Consider the following 26,072-nt stretch of genomic DNA (forward strand, 5'->3'; position numbering starts at 1 on the left):
AGGCCCACATGTGACAGAATGGGTCTGTGTGGTCAGTGTGCACCACATAAAAAAAATGCTGCAGCACGCAGTGCATAATGAGAAAAAAAACTGACCATTTTTTTGGATTAAAACGCCGACTTTGAGGTGTGTTTTCATATAGTATTTATCGTTGTATTCTGATTTTAATGGTCTCAGGTGATAAAATGTAAAACATATTATAGAAATAGAGATGGTTTTGATTACTTTCACGATGAAAACGACCTTGAAATTGAGCTCAGAGTAGCGGAAATGTTCAACTTTTTACCAGTGTTCAGGAGTAAGCAAATCACACCACATGTCCAATAAACTCCAACTGGGGAGTCTAATATTCTTTCACTAGTCCACTGATATTATTTATACCATTTTTACAATAATGCAGTAGTCTGCATAACAGTAAATTTTGTATTTTTTTGTATCAATAAAAAAATCAAAATAGAAAGCAATAGCAATATAAGAGGGGCCTAGAAACATGACTGATGAACAGAGGATATGTTATTTTAGTGCCAAGAATGTCTACATTGTTTATTCTGGACCCTATTTTGAAATTGGCATCTTTTTTAATTTGCATGAAATTGGCCAAATTGCCAATTTCCGACCACTTTACTGGGTGGTTCAAATCGGTAAATGGGTGGTTTCTTGTATTCAACTGATAGAAAAAGTGGAGTTCTAAAGAAATAGCTATAAGTTTGCTTAACTGGAACAACGGAAGTGGCCAAAAACAGGGCTCAAAGTTGGTGAAATCACCGATGCGTAATGTCATCTAGACGCTAACTTCGTGGGAGCGTAATTCCATGAGTTTTCAACCAAATTTCGTACTTTTGGTGTCATTATCATTGGGAAAAGATTCTCTATCATTTCATAAGAAAAAATAAATTTTTTTTTTCCAAAAATTTATCGACAGAATGACAGTTTCAGAAAGGGGCCTGCGACAGTCAAAGGGTTAATGAATCTTGTGAAGGCTTACTCAGCCCTGTAACAACTTCAGACCGTATTACCAAGGCTGGCTCCTACTCAGGAAAATTAATGAATAGAAAAAGAAATAATAATTCACAAAGATAAACACTTTATTATTTAGTAATGCAAAGATAAAACATTGAAATATGAAGGTGTATCCTACTTGAAAGAAAAATGAAAAATTAAATGAAAAATTGCCATTTGAATTCAACGCTAATATGTACAGTTATACTGGGGTGTCTGGTTGATGTTGACACCGTCTTGTAGAAATTGTAACCGTTGATGATGATGTGGGGGGGGTCACAGGTGTTGGTGACAACCCAACGACTAGTTCTTCACAGAATCTATAGCCTTGGATAGTCAGTCCAGATGACAGGAACACAGGTTTTTTACCACTGCAAAGATGAGGGGTAGTGTCCTGTACAATTAATCAGGTAGGTAGATCATGAAGTGACGTCCCAAGACTGTTTTCAGTCCGTCTCCTTCAACACTTCTCGTTGGTTGGCAGGTGACCCGATCTGTCATTCCAAGAGTTGTGCTGGGAGCTGTGAGTCGAGTGATTACTGTTTGGCCGGTGCCCCACATGTCACCTTTCGGGGTGGGGAGAAAAGGGGGGGTGGGGAGAAAAGGGGGGGAGGGGATAGCAGGAGCTAGACTGACCCTACCTTAACAAGCAGCCAGCAATCAAACTATCGTTACCATATACTCGCTCGCTACTCCTATCTGTTGAACTTTTTCCCTCACACTCCCCCTAACCGATATAAGCTGGGAAGATATACTAAGCAACACAGACCCCAACTTATGCCTAGAACAGATTAACTTGGTGGCACTCGATGTATGCACAAGACTTATTCCTCTAAGAAAAAGGAGGAGTAGATGTAAAATAGAAAGAGACAGGCACTCTCTTTACAGGCGACGGAAAAGAATAACAGAGCGGCTAAAAGAGGTTAATCTATCTGAAATGCGTAGGGAGACACTGGTCAGAGAAATAGCAAACATCGAACTTAAGCTAAAGGAATCTTATAGGAGTCAGGAATCGCGGGAAGAACTAAAAGCCATAAATGAAATCGAAAGAAACCCAAAGTATTTCTTCTCCTATGCCAAATCAAAGTCGAGAACAACGTCCAGTATTGGGCCCTTACTTAAACAAGATGGGTCCTACACAGATGACAGCAAGGAAATGAGTGAGCTACTCAAGTCCCAATATGACTCAGTTTTTAGCAAGCCACTAACCAGACCGAGAGTCGAAGATCAAAATGAATTTTTTCTGAGAGAGCCACAGAATTTGGTTAACACAAGCCTATCTGATGTTATCCTGATGCCAAATGACTTCGAACAGGCGATAAATGACATGCCCATGCACTCTGCCCCAGGGCCAGACTCATGGAACTCCGTGTTCATCAAGAACTGCAAGAAGCCCCTATCATGAGCCTTTACCATCCTATGGAGAGGGAGCATGGACACGGGGGTCGTCCCACAGTTACTAAAAACAACAGACATAGCCCCACTCCACAAAGGGGGCAGTAAAGCAACAGCAAAGAATTACAGACCGATAGCACTAACATCCCATATCATAAAAATCTTTGAAAGAGTCCTAAGAAGCAAGATCACCACCCATCTAGAAACCCATCAGTTACACAACCCAGGGCAACATGGGTTTAGAACAGGTCGCTCCTGTCTGTCTCAACTGTTGGATCACTACGACAAGGTCCTAGATGCACTAGAAGACAAAAAGAATGCAGATGTAATATATACAGACTTTGCAAAAGCCTTCGACAAGTGTGACCATGGCATAATAGCGCACAAAATGCGTGCTAAAGGAATAACAGGAAAAGTCGGTCGATGGATCTATAATTTCCTCACTAACAGAACACAGAGAGTAGTACTCAACAGAGTAAAGTCCAAGGCAGGCACGGTGAAAAGCTCTGTTCCACAAGGCACAGTACTCGCTCCCATCTTGTTCCTCGTCCTCATATCTGACATAGACAAGGATGTCAGCCACAGCACCATGTCTTCCTTTGCAGATGACACCCGAATCTGCATGACAGTGTCTTCCATTGCAGACACTGCAAAGCTCCAGGTGAAAGTTTTGGCTAGGCTGTAAGGTGGCATACCTGAAATCTTTCCTGTAAGAATTTGTGGTTTTTTGATATGCTTTAAGGATTACCTTCTTCAGTAGGTTATAATTACATATGATATCCTGCGACAAAGTTGCATAGATATTCAAAGCTGTACCAGAAAATAACATTCCTAACCTGGTAGCCCAGGTGTCAGCAGGCCATTCACAGAGGGTAGCGGTATTTTCAAACCTGATAATGTATGAAGTAATGTCTTCACCCTCTGTGAAGGGAAGTAAATTAGGTGTTGGAATATGTGCACTAGCTGTATGATGTTCAATTACTCCTTCCTCTAATTGTTGTTGTGTAAAAGTTAACTTTTTATTTTCTAATTCAAGGCAAGATTTTTCGAGCTCGCGATCTTTTTCTCTCTCTCTTAACTCATGTTATCTAGCTCTTTCCTCAACTTCTCTATCCTTTGCTCTTTCCTCAAGTTCTCTTAACCTAACTTGTTCCTCACGTATTTTAGCTTGTTCCTCACGTACTCTAGCTTGTTCCTCACGTACTCTAGCTCTCTCCTCACGATCAAGTCGTATCACGCTCCTTTTTGTCTTCTCTCTTTCTAACTGTCTATCTTGGTTTTCTCTTTCAATTCGATCTCTCTCCTTTTTCTCCTCTCTTTCGATTCTCTCTCCTTTTTCTCCTCTCTTTCGATTCTCTCTCTCTCTCCTTTTTCTCCTGTCTTTCTCTGTCTAACTGTCTTTCTTCTCTCTCAGTTCTTTCCTTTTCTATTCTTTCCTGGATCTTAGCACTAATGAAAGCTTCTAAATTTTTCCCCGTTATTCCTAACTTACTCCCAGCACTCATCCAAAACTGGTATTCCTCCATACTTGCAAGAATAACTTAGGCTAGGAGGATTCGATCCCTGCTTCAATTAAACAGTGTGTGTGAATGAAAACGGAGGGTTCTATGCCGGCTGCGAGCAAACAGTAAATAGAATGGGGTCCCTTGACCATCCAGTCTTCTCACCAACAAATCAAGAGTGTCCTACAACAGTTCCCTTGATATAATAAAGAGCTAAAATGAAACAACTTGTCACTGGAAAAGCTAGGGTCCCTAGAGTCTATTCCTCCAAATCGTTTCAAGCTCAAAAATAAAGGTGACAGAATTAACTAGTATATCCTGCCTTGACTTACAATAAATTGAGACTATGACAATCACCAAATCTTTTAAATACCTGTACTGTAGTCCTACCATAGAGAATGATTACTCATGGCTGGCGGTAACCGTCTGTGGTATGCGGCGTTGAAGTTTCAGTGATAGATTCGAGATGGAGTTGAATCTTGATTCAGTAGAGTTGATCCTGGCAAGGTCGCCACTTGTGAAGGCTTACTCAGCCCTGTAACAACTTCAGACAGTATTACCAAGGCTGGCTCCTCCTCAGGAAAATTAATGAATAGAAAAAGAAATAATAATTCACAAAGATAAACACTTTATTATTTATTAATGCAAAGATAAAACATTGAAACATGAAGGTGTATCCTACTTGAAAGAAAAATGAAAAATGAAATGAAAAATTGCCATTTGAATTCAATGCTAATATGTACAGTTATACTGGGGTGTCTGGTTGATGTTGACACCGTCTTGTAGAAATTGTAACCGTTGATGATGATTTGGGGGGGGTCACAGGTGTTGAGTGACAACCCAACAACTAGTTCTTCGCAGAATCTATAGCCTTGAATAGTCAGTCCAGATTACAGGAACGCAGGTTCTTTACCAGTGCAAAGATGAGGGGTAGTGTCCTGTACAATTAATCAGGTAGGTAGATCATGAAGTGACGTCCCAAGACCGTTTTCAGTCCGTCTCCTTCAACACTTCTCGTTGGTTGACAGGTGACCTGATCTGTCATTCCAAGAGTTGTGCTGGGAGCTGTGAGTCGAGTGATTACTGTTTGGCTGGAGCCCCACACGTCACCTTTTGGGGTGGGGAGAAAAGGGGGGGGGATAGCGGGAGCTAGACTGACCCTACCTTAACAAGCAGTCGGCAATCAAACTATCGTTACCATATACAGTGGACCCCCGGTTAACGATATTTTTTCACTCCAGAAGTATGTTCAGGTGCCAGTACTGACCGAATTTATTCCCATAAGGAATATTGTGAAGTAGATTAGTCCATTTCAGACCCCCAAACATACACGTACAAACGCACTTACATAAATACACTTACATAATTGGTCGCATTCGGAGGTGATCGTTATGCGGGGGTCCACTGTACTGGGTAGAGGCATGGCTGACAAATAGACAGCAAAGACTTTGCATAAATGGGGAGAAATCAGAATGGGGGCACGTCACAAGCGGTGTTCTGCAGGGGTCAGTGTTGGGCTGCTTGCTGTTCACAATTTACATAAACAACATAGATGAGGGAATAAATAGCGAAATAAGCAAATTTGCTGCTGACACCAAAATAGGTCATCCAATTCATTCTAATGAGGACACTAGAGCACTCTAGGATGATTTGAATAGACTGATGCAATGGTCGGAGAAGTGGCAGATGCAGTTTATTATAGCCAAATGCAAAGTTCTATATGTAGGACAGGAAAATAACCATGCAACATACAAACTAAATAATGTAGATCTTAGTACTACTGATTGCAAAAAGGATTTAGGAGTTCTGGTTAGAAGTATTCTAAAACCAAGACAACAGTTCATTAGTGTTCGCAATAAAGCTAACAGAATCCTTGGTTTCATATCTAGAAATATAAATAATGGAAGTCCTCAGGTTGTTCTTCAACTCTATATATCCTTGGTTCGGCCTTATTTAGATTATGTTGCACAGTTCTGGTCATCGTATTACAGAATGGATGTAAATGTACTGGAAAACATACAGTGGAAGATGACAAAGTTGATTCCATGTATCAGAAATCTTCCCTATGAGGATAGACTGAGGGCCCTGAATCTGCACACTCTCGAAAGGCGTAGAATTAGGGGGAATGTGATTGAGGTGTATAAATGGAAAACTGGAATAAACAAAGGGGATGTAAATAGCGTGCTGAAAATTTCCGGCCAAGACTACTCGCAGCAATGGTTTCATGTTGGAAAAATTCAGATTCAGGAAGGATAGAGGAAAGCACTGGTTTGGTAATAGAGTTGTGGATGAGTGGAACAAACTCCTGAGTACAGTTATAGAGGCTTAAACATTGTGCAGTTTTAAAAATAGGTTAGATAAATACATGTGTGGGTGGGTGTTAGTTGGACCTGACTAGCTTGTGCTACTAGGTCTGATGTCGTGCTCCTTCCTTAAGTGGAAGTGACCTGACTAGGTGGGTTATTGGGCTAATTCGGGGGGGGGGGCCATGGACCTGCTTTGCATGGGTCAGTAGGCCTGCTGCAGTGTTCCTTCTTTCTTATGATCTTATGTTCACGAGCCCTCAGTATTCTTTGGAGAAAGAGCTTAGATCTAGGTGAAGTACCAGAGGCCTTAAAGAGTGCAGACATAGCTCCTTTGCATAAGGGAGGTAGTAGAGCACTAGCTAAAAATTACAGACCAGTAGCCCTAACCTCGCACATCATAAAAATCTTCGAAAGAGTGATGAGACGGCAGAATACAAATTTCATGGAGCAGCACAACCAACATAACCCGAACCAGCATGGTTTTAGAGCAGGACGATCATGCCTGTCACAGCTGCTGAATCATTATGACAGAATTATGGAGGCACTGGAAGACGACCAAAATGCAGATGTGATTCACACAGATTTTGCAAAGGCGTTTGACGAATATGATCATGGAGTGATAGCACACAAAATGAAAGCCATGGGCATTATGGGGAAGGTAGGCAGATGGATTTTCGGTTTCCTAACACACAGAACACAAAAAGTAGTAGTGAACAGGGCAAGATCCAGCATCAGTGAGGTCAAAAGCTCAGTGTCCCAAGGCACTCTCCTGGCACCTCTGCTGTTTCTCATCCTCATAGCAGACATAGATAAAAACACCCGGCACACTTTTGTATCATCATTTGCAGATGACACTAAAATAAGCATGAAAGTCACTATGGTAGAGGACACTGAAAAAGTACAGGAAAACATAAACAGGGTTTTCCAGTGGGCAGTGGAGAACAACATGATGTTCAGTGGTGATAAGTTCCAGCTGCTTAGGTATGGAAAGAATGAAGAACTCAAAAGGAACACTATACAAAACTCAAGAGAGTCACCAAATAGAACGTAAGGAACACCTAAAAGATCTGGGAATAATTATGTCAGTGGACCTTTCTTTTGAAGACCATAACAAGACAAAAAATTACAACAGCCAGGAAGATGACGGGGTGGGTATTGAGAACTTTCAAAACAAGGGAAATAATGCCAATGGTGACACTCTTCAAATCGCTAGTGCTCCCTCACTTAGAATATTGCTCAGGGCTGACAGCCCCATTCAAAGCAGGAGAAACATCGGAGCTGGAGCAAATACAGAGGTCGTTTATGGCTCACATTGAGCCTGTAAAGCACCTAAACTACTGGGAACGCCTGCAAGTCTTGAACGTGTATTCATTGGAGCGGAGGAGAGAGAGATACATGATAATATATATGCCTGGAAAATACTCGAGGGCCTGGTCCCAAATCTGCATACTGCCATAGCATACTGGAGTGAGAGATATGATAGTAAGTGTAAAATAAACCCAGTGAGGAGCAGGGGTGTGGCAGGGACAATAAAAAAACACTGTCAACATCCTGGGTCCCAGATTATTCAACATCTTACCAGAAGTTATCAGAAACACTGCTGGAACAAGTGTAGGAGCCTTCAAAAGGAAACTGGACAAGTATCTTCACCAGGTGCCAGATCAACCAGGCTGTGATGGATATGTGGGGCAGCAGGCTCCAGCAGCAACAGCCTGGCTGACCAGGCAAGCACCAAACGAGCCTGGCCCATGGCCGGGCTCAGAGAGTAGATAAACTCATGCAATTCTTCAAAGGTATATCAAAGGTATAAAGGTATGGATGATACCAGGCAGCATGTGGCTTGGGATCTGGCTTAACCAACATGGCTTGCTCCATGTGACTTGTAGATCCACATGGCTTTGAGTGACCTTGGGCATGCGGATACACAGCTCTGGCAAAGGATTCACACTGAATTCACAGAAAAACAGCAGAGAGGGAGTGAGTAGCTTGAGTGGTGTATGGTGGCAGCATGAGATGAGCGTGGATGAGGTGCGTATTGTGGAGCCAGGACTGCGCGCCTACCCTCCTCGCCCATACACACGTGGAAGATGGTGCAGATTCTACCACACTGGGCACAGAAATCACCACAAACTTATCTCTGCCTTGCTGAAATAGCCGTGCTGGGCTGAAAACAGAAGGAGAACCATACAGGTGACACTGAGCACGTGACTGAGAACAGTGGGGGGGCGCTGTGAAGGCTCAGTCACAGGGGATGCCACTTAAATTTCTCGAAGAAATTTAGTAAATTTTTCTCAGATTCTACTTGTACCTATGTCTGGATGCTGAGACTTGCAGACACAACATCAGGATAACTCATTGAGAGAGAGATGCTCCTTGTATGGGGTGATGAAGTGAAGACAACATCTTCATTCCTTCCTTCCTCTCTCCAGGCAAATAACTGCTGTGACCACCACTTCCACCATTTGTGACCTAATGATTACATGTGTGTTTGGTAGCGGGAATGAATGATAAGGCTTCAGAGGCTACTTACTTTATTTGCAGTTCATGGTACACAGGCAGTGTGTTTTAAGTGCCCAGGCCCAGTGGACAGCCATGCCTGTGAGGGAGAGATGGAGTAGACCTTGTTGACTGAGTGAAGTCAGCTGCCTGAGTGAGAGCGAGGCAGGTGTAGTACGAGCTGAGCTGGGTATGCCCACCGAAGCTTGCTCTCTGGTGGACCTATGAAAACTAGCCATATAGGCTTACTGTTTACACATAGTGTTAAATATTAAAAGCAATTAAAAAACAAAAACAATCATATCTTGACATCAGTAACTGTAAAATAAAAATATTGCTGGCACTTTTACAAAACATTTTTTCACCAACTTTAACACACCATTAAACTGTAAGTTTTTATGAGATTCCACTCACTTTAGTCTTATTCATTTCGGGAAAATGAACTTTCTCGAACTGCAAGTTTTTTTTTCTCTCTCTCTCTAAAATCTTGCCACACCACCAGGAATTTTTTCTGCCCACTTGCCACAGCTAAAGGGTTAAAAGGAGGGAAAGTGCAAAAGGGACAGGAGACAACATTTCATAGCCAGTACTGTCAAGCCAGTATTTAATGTTTCATCACTCCTCATAGGGTAAAAGCAACCTTGTTTTGTATTTGTGTGTAGACACTACTACATTTGAGTGATTTTAGTTCATCTCTGTTAAGACCTACATCAAGTGATTTCTTCTGGTGAATATATTAATAACAGGAGTATGAGAATTATTGGGGTAAAAACTGCTGATTATATGAGAAATTGCTTGGCAGAATTGTAATAGTAATTTAGAGAGACAGGAAGTATTATTGCAGTAGGCAAGAGCAAATTTCAATAAAGACAATAAACGAATCAAGTCAGTAAACACTCATAATGCACCAGATGCATTCCTGAAAATTGGCACTTTATGGAAAAATAGTGTTATATGAAATGAAGACCATATAGGAAATACAGTGGACCCCCGGTTAACGATATTTTTTCACTCCAGAAGTATGATCAGGTGCCAGTACTGACCGAATTTGTTCCCATAAGAAATATTGTGAAGTAGATTAGTCCATTTCAGACCCCCAAACATACACGTACAAACGCACTTACATAAATACACTTACATAATTGGTCACATTCGGAGGTAATCGTTATGCGGGGGTCCACTGTATAAGGTTGCATTCCAGACACTTCTAAATTTGCCCATCAGTCTTTTCACTATTCTTTTTCAAAATTAATCAGGTATAAAAATGAAAGCCTTATTTTTATATAAAATTTCACTAAGCATGTAGGAGTTCGTCACACATACACTAAACTATTCACCAAAGATAAATGCATTTGATAGAACAAACACATTGAAAAACTGTTAATACAAAAATTTTGGCAGCAGCATCAGCTGGGCATGTCAACATCGAAAAAATAAGATCCACATTTCTGAACAAAAAAAATAAAACAGGAGCCCATCACACCAAACAAACATGTACTAAAAATGAATGTATCTGAGAAAGTACTAACAAAGAAAAATTAGGAAATATTTACATAAAAAAATGTGTATGGAAGCAGTGTCTGGGAGATGTTGAGAGCTGCCAACTCTGCTTTTGGTTACCACCAATATTGAGACATGACATAATTCTGTATGTAACTCATAAAAACATAAGAACGAAGGAACACTGCAGCAGGCCTACTGGCCCATGTGAGGCAGGTCCAAGTCTCCTTAAGCCAATGCACCCAACCTAGTCAGGTCAGGTCACATTGACTTAAGGGAGGAACACGGCAACCGACCTGGTAGCACAAGCTATCAGGTCCAACTCACACCCACCCACATCCACTCATGTATTTATCCAACCTATTTTTAAAGCTACACAACGTTCTGGCCTCTATCACTGTACTTGGGAGTTCGTTCCACTCATCCACAACTCTATTACCAAACCAGTACTTTCCTATATCCTTCCTGAATCTGAATTTTTCCAACTTAAAACCATTACTGCGAGTTCTGTCTAGGCTAGATATTTTCAGCACACTATTTACATCCCCTTTATTTATTCCTGTCTTCCATTTATACACCTCAATCATATCCCCCCTAATTCTACGTCTTTCTAGAGAGTGCAGATTCAGGGCCCTTAGTCTATCCTCATAGGGAAGGTTTCTGATACATGGGATCAGCTTTGTCATCCTCCTTTGTACATTTTCCAGAGCATTTATATCCATTCTGTAATACAGTGACCAAAACTGTGCAGCATAATCTAAATGAGGCCTAACCAAGGATGTATAGAGTTGAAGAACAATCTGAGGACTCCTATTATTTATGCTTCTTGATATGAAGCCAAGGATTCTATTAGCTTTATTGCGAACACTTATGCACTGTTGTCTTGGTTTCAGATTACTGCTAACCAGAACTCCTAAATCTTTTTCGCAATCCGTAATATTAAGATCTACATTATTTAGTTTATATGTGGCATGGTTATTGTCCTGTCCAACATTATAACTTTGCATTTGTCTATATTAAACTGCATCTGCCACTTCTCCGACCACTGCATCAGTCTATTCAAATGTTCCTGGAGTGCTCTAATGTCCTCGTCAGAATGAATTCGACGGCCTATTTTGGTGTCATCGGCAAACTTGCTGATGTCGCTCTTTATGCCCTCATCTATGTCGTTTATGTAGATTGTGAACAGCAGGGGGCCCAACACTGACCCCTGTGGAACACCGCTCGTGACGCTTCCCCACTCTGATTTCTCCCCATTTATGCAAACTCTCTGCTGCCTATTTGTCAACCATGCCTCTATCCAGGAAAAAATTTCTCCTCCTATTCCATGTGCCTTAATTTTCCTCAATAGTCTCTGATGTGGGACCCTGTCAAAAGCCTTACTGAAGTCCATATACACAATATCATATTCATTACCATGATCTACCTCCTCAAATACCTTAGTGAAAAAAGTTAATAAATTCGTAAGGTAGGAACGCCCCTTTGTAAAACCATGCTGAGATTCGTTGATTAATTTATGCTTTTCAAGGTGGCTACAAACTGCCTCGGCAATTATTGACTCCATAAATTTTCCCACATGGAGGTTAGGCTTATTGGTCTATAGTTCGAAGCTAAGGACCTGTCACCTGCTTTGAAAATAGGTATCACATTTGCTATTTTCCACTTATCTGGCACCATGCCAGTTTGTAGTGATATGTTGAAAAGATTAGTCAAAGGTTTGCTATGCTCCTCTTTACATTCCTTTAGAACCCTTGCATACAGTTCATCAGGGCCTGGGGATTTGTTAGGTTTTAATTTATCTATTTGCCTAAGGACCATGTCACTTGTGACCCTAATCGTGCACAGTTTATTATCGTCTCGTTCTACATAATTTATCATTTCTGGAATATCGCTGGTATCCTCCTGTGTAAAAACTGAGAGGAAGTATGTGTTAAAAATTCTACACATTTCCTTATCACTGTCAGTGAGCTGACCCGAGGAACTTTTGAGTGGGCCTATCTTGTCCCTGATCTTACTTCTGTATACCTGAAAGAATCCTTTTGGGTTAGTCTTCGATTCTCTAGCAACTTTAACCTCATAATCTCTTTTTGCTTTTCTAATTCCCTTTTTTATTTCTCTCTCTAACTGAATATATGGATTTCTTAATTGCCCCTCTCCTCTTTTGATTTGCCTATATATGCCTCTCTTTTTGACCAGTCAGATATTTTAATCTATTGTTCATCCATTTAGGATCATTTTTGTTTGATCTGATTTCCCTATTTGGAACATAATTTGACTGAGCAGCTAGGACTATGCCCTGGAAAGCATCATATTGGCAACCATCACCACCTACCTGAACCTTAGTCAGGTCATTCCAGTTCAGCCCACCTAAGTAATTTTTCAGTCCTATGAAATCAGCCAAGCGAAAGTCAGGGACGGAGACTTGATTGCCATTATTAGGGGAATTCCATGATATATTAAAACTGAGTGATTTGTGATCACTTTCCCCAAGCTCATCATTAACCTCAAGATTATTAATTAGTGTTTCCCTACTGGCAAGAACCAAGTCAAGGAGGTTATTTCCCCTAGTTGGCTCTGTCACAAACTGTTTTAAAAAACAATCCTGGATCGTATCAAGAAAGTCACCTGACTCTAAATTTCCTGTCAAATTACTCCAGTCAATCTGTCTATAGTTGAAATCTCCCATTAGCACAACATTTTCGTATGTAAATGCCTTACGAATTTCGTCCCATAGAAGTTTACTGCACTTCCTATCAAGATTTGGGGCCCTGTAAATCACACCCAAAATTAGTTTTTCTCGGCCCTCGAGAAGCTGTAACCAAACAGATTCAGTGGCCGACGCTTCTAATTTTATATCTTGTCTAACGCAACAATTTAAATTGTCTCTGACATACATTGCTACTCCACCACCCTTCCTGTTGACCCTGTCAGTGTGGAGTAATTTATAGCTTTGTATGTTACATTCAGAGGGCATCTCTCTATCTTTCAGATTGAGCCAGGTCTCTGTTAGAGCAATAATATCTATGTTTCCTGCACTAGCAATTAATCTTAGCTCATCTATCTTATTTCTTACACTCCTGCCATTAGTATAGTAAACCTTAAGGGAGCTAGTCCCTTGCTGCCCTCTGCTGTCCCCCTTTGTTTGCTGACCTGATCTATTGCCTTTATTTATAACTTCATGCTGAATGCCTTTTATACATATACTGTTTCCAACCCTAGTATTGCAACCTGCTTGTTTCCCACACACACCCATACCTCTATCTTCTATCAGTTTAAAATCATAGGCATTTCACCAATGGCCTTCTCAATTGAGTTTGCAAGTGCTACCACCCTAGCCCCAGAGAGATGTACCCCATCCCTTGCATACATATCATGTTTGCCATAAAAGTTGTTCCAGTTGTCAATGAATGGGATTGCAAGTTCCTTTCAGTATCTGTCTAGCCAGCAATTTACACCAATTGCCCTAGACAACCATTCATTTCCTACTCCCCTTCTAGGCAGTATGCTACATATGATTGGGACCCCTCCCTTAGACTTAATGAAATCTATAGCTGACCTGTACTTATCTAGCAGCTCTTCTCTCCTACCCTTCCCAATATCATTTCCACCAGCGCTGAGACAGATAATGGGCTTGTTCCCATTACCTGACATGATATTATCCAGCCTGTTAACTATGTCCCCAACACCAGCTCCAGGGAAGCACACACTATCTCTCATCTTCTTATTCCTATTACAAAAAGCACGGTCAATATATCTTACCTGAGAGTCACCAACCACAAGAATGCGCTTACCTCTGTTAGCAGGGGCAGTAGTACCCTTACCTTCACTGGCCACTGAAGTACATTCATCCTGAAGAACAGAGAAGTGATTTCCTACCTTCAGATCTTCACTCTTAACTTTCCTTATTCTGATTCTCCTTCCATTACTGATTACCACTCGCCACTTGTAGCAGGTGCTGGACTGCACCTCACTGCTGGTAGCCGTTGCTACCTCCCCACCTACAGCCTCCTCACAGCGAGAGACAGACTGCACCTCACTGCTAGAAGCCTCATTCCCCACAACTCCAGCCACCTCACACTCTCTCCTAATCTCCTCCTGGAGAAGCAAGACCTCCTCCTTCAACTCTCCAACCTCAATTTTTAAAACACTGCAGAAGCAAGCCATGCTTCGTATCTGAATTACCTGGATAACTTTTATTTTGTTTAATTTTATGCATGAGGAGCCAGTAATGTCATGTTTAGTTATACCATATGCTTCGGGAAAACTAAAACCAAAGTCACCTGGAAAAGGGCACATCTCGACCTCGTATCTCAAAACATTCCTAGGGTGTTGTTGATATAACAGGAGCAACAGCTGGTAGGAGGCTCACTGATACATCTTCCTTCATTTTATTAGGCAAAATATGTACTACTTTGCCTTGTATACTTAAGGTGATTGTAAGCTCTAAAATATTCAGTGTTTGGGCTGTCATTGAATTCATACTGTACCTTAACTTCAACCATCTCATGTAAGGAACATGTTCAACTGTTATATTATAGAGAACTCACCTAGGGTAGATACATTAATGTTAGAGGCACAGGAATATGTAATTATAGTGTAAGTACTGTATGATACTGTGTAATACTGAACTTTAGTAAATTCTTGATGTTAATTCTCTGAATACAGTGGAACCTCGGCTTACGAGCTTAATCCATTCCTTGACCTTGTTCGTATCCTGATTTGTTCGTATGCTGAGTCAATTTTCCTCATTTAAATTAATTGAAAAGCCATTAAATCCATTCCGGCAGAATTCCTGCTGTCAGAGGCAGGAAAAATACACCTCAATATAATGCTAATATCAATTCTACGGCTCATTTATCTATCGCAATTGATCTAATATTACATAATAAACAGTATAAATAACATAGAAACTTGATATATACTCTAGAATGAATAAAAGGTCATTATGTGACAAGTAGAGGAGGGCATAATATAGTGATGGTCTTTCGAAGCCGTCAAGTATTATAATTACTTTTATAGTACACCTACCATCCAACTTACGACCTGCTCGACTTACGACCACTCGACTTACGACTTTGTTTTTATGCCAAATTTCTGGGAAATAAACAACTATTTGTGTTGTACACAGTGTTTATCCTAAACCTTACAGTATAAAATACAGTGGTCCCTCGCTTTTCGTAGTTCTCGGCAATTGTAAAATTCGCCAATCGTAGGGGTATTTTCGTATAAACATGAACTCGCTTTTCATAGGTTGACTTGTGAGTCGTAGTTCGTCCGGGACGCGTACCCACGGCGGGAGCCGTGGCGGCAGCCAGTCTGGCATTGTTTACCAGTGAGCGAAGGTCCCCTCACGTGCTCCAGCGAAATATTTCATAATAAAGGACGCTGTTGCTGCAAAGGGAGTAACTATGCTGACAAAAATGAGATCACCAGTACTGGAAGAGGTTGAGAAGTTATTATTGGTGTGGATAAATGAGAAACAATTAGCAGGAGATACTCTTATGACTTCGATTATTTGTGAAAAGGCTAGGCAGTTGCATGAAGATTTGGTAAAGAAATTGCCTGCAAATAGTGGTGATGTGAGTGAATTTAAGGCCAGCAAAGGCTGGTTTGAGAGATTTAAGAACCGTACTGGCATACACAGTGTGGTAAGGCATGGTGAGGCTGCCAGTTCGGACCACAAGGCAGATGAAAAATATGTGCATGAATTCCAGGAGTGCATTGAGGCTGAAGGACTGAAACCTGAACAAGTGTTCAATTGTGACGAAACAGGCCTCTTTTGGAAAAAAAATGCCAAAGAGGACCTTCATTACACAAGAGGAAAAGGCAATGCCAGGACACAAGCCTATGAAAGACAGGCTGATGCTAATGTTCTGTGCTAATGCTAGTGGGGATTTCAAAATGAAGCCATTACTAGTGTACCATTCAGAAAATCCCAGAGTGTTCAGGAAAAACAATGTTATGAAGAGTAAATTGTGTGTGCTTTGGAAATCAAATAGTAAGGCATGGGTCACAAGGGAAATTTTCGTCGAGTGGTTCAATGAAGTGTTTGGCCCTAGTGTGAAGGAGTATCTCCGGGTAAAGAAATTGGATCTCAAGTGCCTGCTAGTAATGGACAATGCACCTGCTCATCCTCCAAACTTGGATGACCTAATTTTTGAGGAGTTTGGGTTCATCACAGTAAAGTTCTTGCCCCCGAATACCACTCCTCTCCTCCAGCCCATGGACCAGCAGGTCATTGCAAACTTTAAAAAACTCGACACAAAAGCAATGTTTCACAGGTGCTTGACTGTGACCACAGACACTCACTTGACCCTAAGGGAATTTTGGAGAGAACACTTCAGCATCCTCCATTGCATAACCCTTATAGGTATGGCTTCGGAGGGAGTGACTACCAGGACTTTGAACTCTGCCTGGAGAAAATTGTGGCCAGATTGTGTCGACAAGAGGGATTTTGAAGGGTTTGGGACTGACCCTGATGAGCCTATGTCTGTTGTAAAATCAATTGTGGCACTGGGGACTTCCATGGGGTTGAATGTGAGTTTGGAGGATGTGGAAGAAATGGTGGAAGACCACAACAAAGAGCTCACCACTGAGGAGCTGCAAGAGCTTCAGCAGGAAGAGCAACACATCGCAGCTCAGAATCTTGCTGCAGAGGAGGAGGAAGAGAGATGGAAGAAGGTGCCTTCTTCAGAAATTAAAGAGATTTTTACTATGTGGGGTAAGATGGAAAGCTTTATGGAGAAACATCACCCTAACAAGGTTGTTGCAAGCCATATTGGCAACATGTACAGTGACAAAGTCTTGGGCCATTTTAGGGAAGCGTTAAAGAGATGCCAGAAACAGAGCTCTCTCCACAGTTATTTCGCGAGACAGGACTCCATTGACTCTCAAGGTGGTCCTAGTGGCATTAAGAAACAGAGAAGACAAGCAACCTCTGAAAAGCAATTGGTACCTGAGGTGTTGATGGAAGGGGATTTCCCTTCCAAACTCTAAACAATCCACTCTCTCTCCTCCTCCAGTCTCCCATACACTAAGAAGAATCTCCAATAAAGGTAAGTGTTATGCTGTTAATGTTTCATTCATCATTTCCCATTGTATTGTTTATGTACTACATGTATATTTCATGTAAAAAAAATTTTTGTTTTAATACTTCTGGGTGTCAAGAACGGATTAATTGTATTTACATTATTTCTTATGGGGAAAATTGATTCGTAAATCGTAAATTTCGTTTATAGTAACGGCTCCAGGAACGGATTAATTACGAAAAAATGAGGGACCACTGTACAATACTAACAACATAAAAAGTAAAGTAAAACATGAAATACCAAAATAAAACAATAAAATAAAGTCTTAACAAAAATGTTTTGTTGATATTCAGTAGTAAAGTTCGACATGACCATTTCAACTTACGACCGGTTTCTCGGAACCGAACTCGGTCGTTAGTCAGATGGTAGGTGTACATTATAGTATTATTATTATACACATTACAGTGGACCCTTGGGTAACACCTTTAATCCGTTCCAGAGAGCTAGCCTTTAGTCGAATTAATTTTCCCCATAAGAAATCATGGAAATCCAATTAATCCGTTTCAGACATCCAAAAGTATTAACAAAAAATATTTTTTTTTAAAGATTAAATATATAAATATACGTACATACAGAAAACAGTGACGAATAAACATAAAGCACTAATAAAATGGATACCAGTGCAACTAATGTGACATTTATTGTGGCAACATTTCGCTCTCCAGGAGCTTTATCAAGCCATTACAAACAATACATGGACACAGAGGGTATATAAAGGCTCAGAGTGAGGTGCAATACTTGTGAGGTAACATTTCGATGTTCAGTAGTGGTAGTAGTAGTAGTAGTAGTAGTGACAAAAGTAATGCAATATGATAGAGCAATTAATTCGTACAAGAGTAAAAGGATATAAAAGCTATTACTTGGGTAACATAAAAATAGGTTAGACAAATATAGACTGGAAAGAGGCAGCTTGTTTCAGTGTTCACTCTCTGTAATGTGCTTTGTGTAGTATAACAGGAGAGACTATGTGATGGCAGGGTTTACTGTTTTCAGGAGGATTCTTGCTAAGACTTCGGAGATGGTGAAGCTGCCGTTGTTTTGTTTAATTGTATTCGAAACAGCGATCAGTGCTGATTCGAGGCACTTGCATCTGCGGAAATTAGTTTCTTTGATCACTAATTGTGCGTCTCTGAATTTCATGAGATGACTGGTGGAATTTCGGTGTTGTACACAGGCGTTGTTCAAGTTATCGTTCCTACATGCGTAAATGTGTTCATTGAGGCGGGTGTCGAGGTTTCTTGCTGTTTCACCTATGTAAATCTTGTCACAGCCTCCACAGGGTATAGTGTAAACTCCTGCATTGACTGGTTCATGGTGCTTGGATTGTGTCCTGGTTAGATCCTTTATTGAAGTGCTAGAAGCGATGGCGACTCTGGTGTTGTATTGCACCTCACTCTGAGCCTTTATATACCCTCTGTGTCCATGTATTGTTTGTAATGGCTTGATAAAGCTCCTGGAGAGCGAAACGTTGCCACAATAAATGTCACATTAGTTGCACTTGTGTCCTTTTACTTTACATATTGTCGGTAATTCTACCAACTTTATTACAAAATGGATACCGGAATTTTGGGGCGTCTGCTGGGTTCACCCATCCACGCACTGGACTCTCGTTGAGTCCAGTGCGTGAAGCAGTGCAGCCTTGAAGCAGACCAGCCCTGCAGCCCTATAAAAAGTCCTTGACTAGGCTAAAGGAATAACTTACCTTTATTGACTTATCTTTATTGACTTGACTTGTTGGTGTATGATAGACACGTAGGAGGCAAGAGGAAGGCAAGTTTATTATGCTTCAATATGACGCTAATATCATCCCTACAGCTTATTTATCTATCACAATTCATCTATGATATTATAAACAATATTAATAACATAGAAACATGATATATACTCTAGAATGAATAAAATATGTCATAATGTGTGAGAGGAGTAAATGGTGTAAGTGTTGTTGTTGGGTTTATAAGGGCCACTGAGAGAAGCTGTACATAGTGGAGGTGGAGGCACCAGCAGAACCCACCACCACTATCACACTTAAACAAAAGTATATGTAATTTATAAATAAGAAATATTTACATTATAATTTATAAATAAGAAATATTTACATTTCAATTGATAAATAAGTTTATACAGGTATACACAAATACAGTTAAGTACATAGATTATCATACATAGCAGCATATGTGTAAAGTACCTAGGCTAACCCAAAAAAGTTAGAGTGACCTATGTACTATTTCCATTGGGGTCCTTTTATATTTACGCTTATATTTACTTTTATACTTACATGTTTATATTTACACTTACCTTGGAAGAGATGTTAGTTTAATTAGTTAGTTTGATGGTGGAGATGCTGGCAGAGGTTTAGGGTGGTGGAAGATAGGGCAGCGTATGTTCAGCGGCCCTACACACATTCAACAACATTGGAGAGTTACTTTCGTATCATTTTTCTATCGCTTACTCACTTAACTTACTTGCTACGCTGTTAATTCTACACTTTATCGCTGGCTGACACTATAGCTTTTATCGATACCTGCTGCTTTAGTATCGTACATATCGTAGAATCACTCCAAAAGGCACATTCTCCCCTCTCTCTTCCTCCTCCATTTTGGTACTTTGCTACAAGTTTTTTCTTGAATTTTATTGTGTTTCTTTCCTTCTTTGTCACAGAGCTGGCACTAGAAGCTTTCTTTGGGGCCTTGGTGGCTTATTTAGCAGTTACAAGCACTAAAAACAATGGATAATACCAAATACATTACTTGTATGCGTGGAATCGTCCTCATTGGCTTGTAAACACTGGCTATACACGGAGTCATGGAGTGGCCGGGCCCGCTCAGGCTGCGCAGACATGTTCAGGACGAAAGCCCTTAGCCGAGTTATTTGGCGTTAGCCGAGCCAATATTTTTATGCCAAAGCGAGCCGTTAGCCGATTTTGGAGCTAACCGATGAAGCCTCTACCCGAGGGTCCACTGTATTATTGTATTATTATATTATATGATTATGATTATTATTATTATTATTATTATTTCTTTCTTTCAACACACCGGCCATATCCCACCGAGGCGGGGTGGCCCAAAAGGAAAAACGAAAGTTTCTCCTTTTACATTTAGTAATATATACAGGAGAAGACGTTACTAGCCCCTTGCTCCCGGCATTTTAGTCGCCTCTTACAACACGCTTGACTTACGGAGGAAGAAGTCTGTTCCACTTCCCCATGGAGATTATGATTATTATTATTATTATTATTATTATTATTATTATTATAATAATTATTATTATAATAATTATTATTATAGTGAGGAAGTGCTGGGGGGGGGGGATGGAACATATTCAAGCTTAATTTAAGGAACAGGAACATAGATCCAATTCCCTAGATCAAGAGCCCTTCACCAAGTACAACAGATAAGTATTAGGTTAAGTCTGCCCAAAATGCCTTGGCGTGATAGTGGCTTTCTTTGCTCCAATCATATGATATGTACAGTGCCTGCACTCTGAAGGAGGGGTGTTAATGTTGCAGTTTAAAAACTGTAGTGTAAAGCACCCTTCTGGCAAGACAGTGATGGAGTGAATGATGATGAAAGTTTTTCTTTTTCGGGCCACCCTGCCTTGGTGGGAATCGGCCAGTGTGTTAATAAAAAAATGTTAATAAATAAACATACATTGTAACCTTTGCAAAGAAATAAATATTTAGTTATTTATTTATTTATGTAAGGAACCTCCCTCGAGGGGGAAGTACGCATTCTGAAATTTTGTTCGTATCTTGAAGCCAAAAATTGACCGAACAATGGTTCATATCCTGAAAAGTTCACATGGTGGGGCGTTCATAATGCTGTCTAGTACATGACTTTCTCTCACTTAGCAAGAACAGTGAGAGTCTGGGAGCACCACTCCTGGCCCAGCCAACACCTGAAAAATCCATGGAGCTTACTACCCAAATTTTGCACATTACTCAGTTAAGAGATTTTGGATGCTTTTTTTTTTTCAATTGCATCTACACAAAATTACATAGTGCAAGGTTGTGGTATTAGAAAAATTGCTGTACCTATTAGTGCAAGGTTGTGGTATTAGAAAAATTACTGTACCTACTATAAATAAGGAAGCATTACTAATAGGAATATGAACTGTTGTATTCATGGATTTGGTAAATTTATTAAACAGTGGATTGGGGAAGTAAGGTGGTGGGTAAGTATTGTAGAGTTATGAAATACAGTGGAATCTTGACTTAGAAGTTTAATCCATTCCAGGAGCTAGCTCGTAACTCAATTTACTCGTATATCAAATTAATTTTCCTCATTTAAATTAATTGAAAAGCCATTAATACGTTCCTGCACTCTGGAGAGACAAGAAAAAATACACCTACCATCCGACTTACGACCGAGTTCAGTTCTGAGAAACTGGTCGTAAGCGAAATGGACGTAAGTCGAACTTTACTACTGGATATCAACATAACATTTTTGTAATGACTTTATTTTATTTTTTTATTTTGGTATTCCATGTTTTACTTTACATTTTATGCTGTTAGTATTGTATTTTATACTGTAAGGTTTAAGATAAACACTGTGTACAACACAAACACTTGTTTATTTCCCAGAAATTTGGCATAAAAACACGGTCGTAAGTCAAGTCATCGTATGTCGAGCAGGCCGTAAGTCGGATGGTAGGTGTACTTGAATATGACGCTATTATCAACTTAACGGCTTATTTATCTATCACAATTCATCCAATATGACATAATAAGCAACATAATTAGCACAGAAACATGATATGTACTCTAGAATGAATAAAATAGGCCATAATATGATTGCAGAGGAAGTGGCAGCGGCAGAAGCGTCGGCCATTTCTGTCACAATGTGACCATAGTATCTTCCCATGTTCTTACTGTAAGAGAAAATGGAGTATTTTTGAGGCTAACTGCAGTAGATCACTAGGACCCATGGTTAGAAAAAAAAATTTGGCCAAATGACTGTAAAAAATTCAGACAAGCACGAGAGAACTGCCCCCCCTCCCTCAGGGATGTAAACATGTTTACTGCTGATCAGCTGTGCCAACTAGCAGAAGCAATCTGAATTATTACATACGTATTATGCATTATTATTATTATTATTATTAGTTTAGGGAACTGAAGCTCTATCATTATTATAGTAATAATTACAGGTCCGCCATCACAAATCCGGCAATCAGTTATTCGGTTCCTTCAGTTATTCGGCACTAATTTTGGCTAGCATAATTTCAAATTTCCTGGGTTGCCACACTAACCTGCTGGTACTGTTTGGTAGGGCTACTTGCTGCATAAGTCATTCTAATTTCTTTTTCTCCATTTATTGTTTTAACCTGCTTACTTTTAGCCCTAGCCATGGTTCCAATGAATAAAAGAAATGCTTCTCATTATGTAAAGCACTTACACAGTACATTATCCATTAAAGATAAGGTGGCTTTAACCCTTTGACTGTTTCAGGGCCCTCTCTGAAACTGTCATTCTATGTCGCCAAATATTCGAAAAAAAAAAAATTATTTTTTCTTATGAAAATGTTAGGAATATTTTTACTAGTGTTTTAAGCCTAAAAAAAAATTTTTGCCATCAGTACTTACCGAGATATAGAGCCGCAAAGTTTGCAGAAATCGACGTGCGTATGGCAACAGCGGCGACTGCTGCCCACCCGGTATTCTTTTATTTACTCTAATTCAAAGGTTTCTGGCATTTTTCAATATTTTTCTTTTCCAGGTAACTTATGTGGCCTGTGAGACCAATGTAAGGTGCATTGTTCAAATATACACTCATTATTTACAACACAATAACAGAACAAACTTTATCACTATTAGTTTGTGTATACACTTTGTTTACACAAACAAACAATACAAAACAATGTTTATTACTATTGTTCCATAATATATATACATATGTACAGTCACTAAGCACGTTCCTAGAACTGCTGCAGCTTGTGGAACTCCTTGAAACATGGGTATATGCAGAGGGGCACTTCACACTCCTCACACATAAAACGAGTGTCTCTGCGTGTTTGTGGGCGTTTTGTGGTATGCATACATACATAACACCTCTTCTGAGCATTTTTCTTGGCAGTAGTAGGAGGCAGTTGTATGGGGTAGTGATCACCAGGCCTCAAACGAGATGACGTCTGTGGGCGCTGGTCTATTGCAGGAGTTGCTCCTTTGTACTTTGCAATTATTTGTCTGATTACTGACAGGCAAAATTCACCATATTTTGGTGTTTTGTTGGTCTTCAACTTGTATATGTTATAAGCATTTAGCATAGAGATATCAACAAGATGGAAAAAAAGTTTGATATACCACTTATAACTCTTGCGTACACAGTCTGCAAACCCAATCTGCATGTCACATTTGTCCACTAAGCGCATATTGAGGTTGTAGTCCATGACAGCTGCAGGCTTTAGAATGGGTTCATTGGTCTCTCTGTTGTCCCTGCCACTGGGTACCATTTCGTTTGTGTGAACTGATGTCAACAATGTGACATCACGTTTGTCATGCCACCGAAATGCCATGATGTCATTGGCAGCAAAGGCTTGCACCTCACCTCTGCGAGTGCCAGCGTCGAACCTTGGCATATGTTTGCGATTACCACGCACTGTGCCACACACGTCTGTCAAGTTCACTCGCAAGAAATCACTGAGTAAGGGGCTTGTGTACCAGTTATCAGTAAATAACATATGCCCCTTACCAAGATATGGTTCCATCATTGTTCGAACCACATCACCAGAGATACCCAATAACTTCATGGTATCTCTCAAAGTATTACTGCCAGTGTACACAATAATATCTAAAACAAGACCACTTCTGCAATCACACAGTACAAATAGCTTTATACCAAAGCGTTTCCTCTTGCTTGGTATATATTGCTTGAATGAGAGTCTTCCTTTGAATAAAATCAAGGACTCATCAATAACAAGCTTCCTGAAGGGATAAAAATACATGCAGCACTTTTGTTTCAGGTACATAAACACATTTCTTATCTTATATAACCTGTCGCTTCTGTCAGGCCTGGTTTTGTCTGAAAAGTGTAACATACGCAACAGTATCAGGAAACGATTGACACCTATAATGTCACTAAAACCTGGAGTTGAAATCAGGCGATCTGTTGTCCAGTATGTGGTGACAGTGTGCTTATACACATGTGGCATAAGCATTATTGTGGCAAAAAACAGGTACATCTCTGCCACAGTTGTCTCCTTCCACTTGTGTAGCCGTGATTTTGGTGAGAGAATTGTATTTGCCATGGTGTATTCACAGTATGTGTTGGTTTCCCTGACAATGATGTCCATCAGGGGTTCATCGAAGAATAACTCAAAGCAGTCCAGTTCACTGGCATTGTTCCCAAGTGGACAAGATGGCTTTATTCCACTTTGTGTTTCATCAAAGTCATGGGGACTGGGAACAAACTCGTCACCGTCCTGCCAATCCCAGATGCGGTCTGCTGGTGGGGTCTGGATATTGTACCGTGGTTGTGGCTGTGCAGGTTGTGGTGGTGCAGGTTGTGGCAGTGTGGGGTAGGGTGAGGCTGGTTGTTCTGCTGAGTCAGCCGCGTGGCTAGTAGCGTGGCCCGGTGATGGTGCCACATGGGCCGTGCCACCCTCACTATCACCACCACTGCCTCCTCCCTCACTGTCACCATTCATACCCATCATTACAATATCGTCATCTTCACTATCAGGTCGTGGTGTTGGGCCACGGGATGTGCTCCCAGAGTTTCTCCTTCCCCTTGGAACAACATATGAAACACTACCAGACCGCATGCTACGTCGTACATACTGGCGCTTCACTGGGGAATATTCACTCTCACTGTCACTAGAACTGCTTTCAATGACCTTGAAATCACTATCACTATCACTGCTATCATCAGGGTGTTGTACACGACCAAATAGTTTCCTCTTTCGTCCTGGTACAGGCGAAGGTGAATGTGAACAAGCCGGCACAGCACCAGAGGTCGAAGGTTGTGGGTCATCTGGGTTTTCGTCACTATTTACGTTATCCTGGGCACTTTTTTCGGTAACACTCACTTGAAAACCCTTGAATTCACTGTCACTGACATTTTCATCGCTGTTAGAGCTATCACTTGGGAACAAAAGACCTCCAATCCGCCGAGGAGTGAGGAACTTCTTACCGAGAGGCATGGTGAAAATGGACTGACAACATGGCGTTCCCACAATGCACCGCTAGGTCCCAGATTTTTTTCACAGGGTGCACACCGACCACTGAGACCCATTCTCTCCCGTGTAGGCCTACCAGGCCTTTGGCGCGCGATTTGAAGCCGCTAGAATTTGTGCGTATAAATACGTCAGAAACATTGGCTCGTAAGACGTATTTATACGTCGGAAACAGTCAAAGGGTTAAAGCCACTGTCGGTTGCCATGAACTCAGTCTCATGAAGCAGGAGAATATGCTTTATTATTACGCTAATATCAACACTACAGCTTATTTGCCTATCACAATTGATCTAATATGACAAAATAAACAATATAAATAACATAAAACATGTTAAATACTCCAGAATAAATATTATTTGGCATAACACCGAGCAGTTCGACGGAGGTATGAAGAGGATATGGTATACAAATACCATTCTCCTATCCCTGTCTGGGGGCTTATATTAGAGAAAACGGAGTATAGCACAGGGCTAACTATGATATACACTCGTACTGCACCATAAACCGGTAACAAAAAAGTTATTTTCTCTATATAGATTATCACACACAGCAGCATATATGTAGAGAACCTAGGATAACCCAAAAAAAGTCAACGTGGCTTATTTCTAGTACCTGGCTTGG

At 40.6% G+C, this 26,072-nt stretch overlaps 1 protein-coding gene and 1 long non-coding RNA gene across 7 annotated transcripts in view; one reads left to right on the forward strand and one right to left on the reverse strand.

Annotated features, from left to right (window-relative positions):
• The window catches only part of LOC128701449 (cell division cycle and apoptosis regulator protein 1), a 431,134-nt gene that overhangs the window by 358,799 nt on the left and 46,263 nt on the right, over window positions 1–26,072 (forward strand). The gene's annotated exons all lie outside the window — the stretch shown is intronic.
• LOC138853196 (uncharacterized) overlaps window positions 1–26,072 on the reverse strand; it is a 75,165-nt gene that overhangs the window by 41,086 nt on the left and 8,007 nt on the right. For 3 of the 5 annotated variants that reach the window (XR_011392404.1, XR_011392403.1, XR_011392405.1), the window contains exon 2: window positions 8,733–8,920. This is a non-coding gene — a long non-coding RNA (uncharacterized lncRNA). The remainder of the gene's footprint in view (window positions 1–8,732; window positions 8,921–26,072) is intronic. The other 2 variants (XR_011392406.1, XR_011392407.1) reach the window with 1 other exon arrangement.

The sequence above is a fragment of the Cherax quadricarinatus genome, chromosome 2 (assembly GCF_038502225.1).
Source record: "Cherax quadricarinatus isolate ZL_2023a chromosome 2, ASM3850222v1, whole genome shotgun sequence".
Taxonomy (NCBI): domain Eukaryota; kingdom Metazoa; phylum Arthropoda; class Malacostraca; order Decapoda; family Parastacidae; genus Cherax; species Cherax quadricarinatus.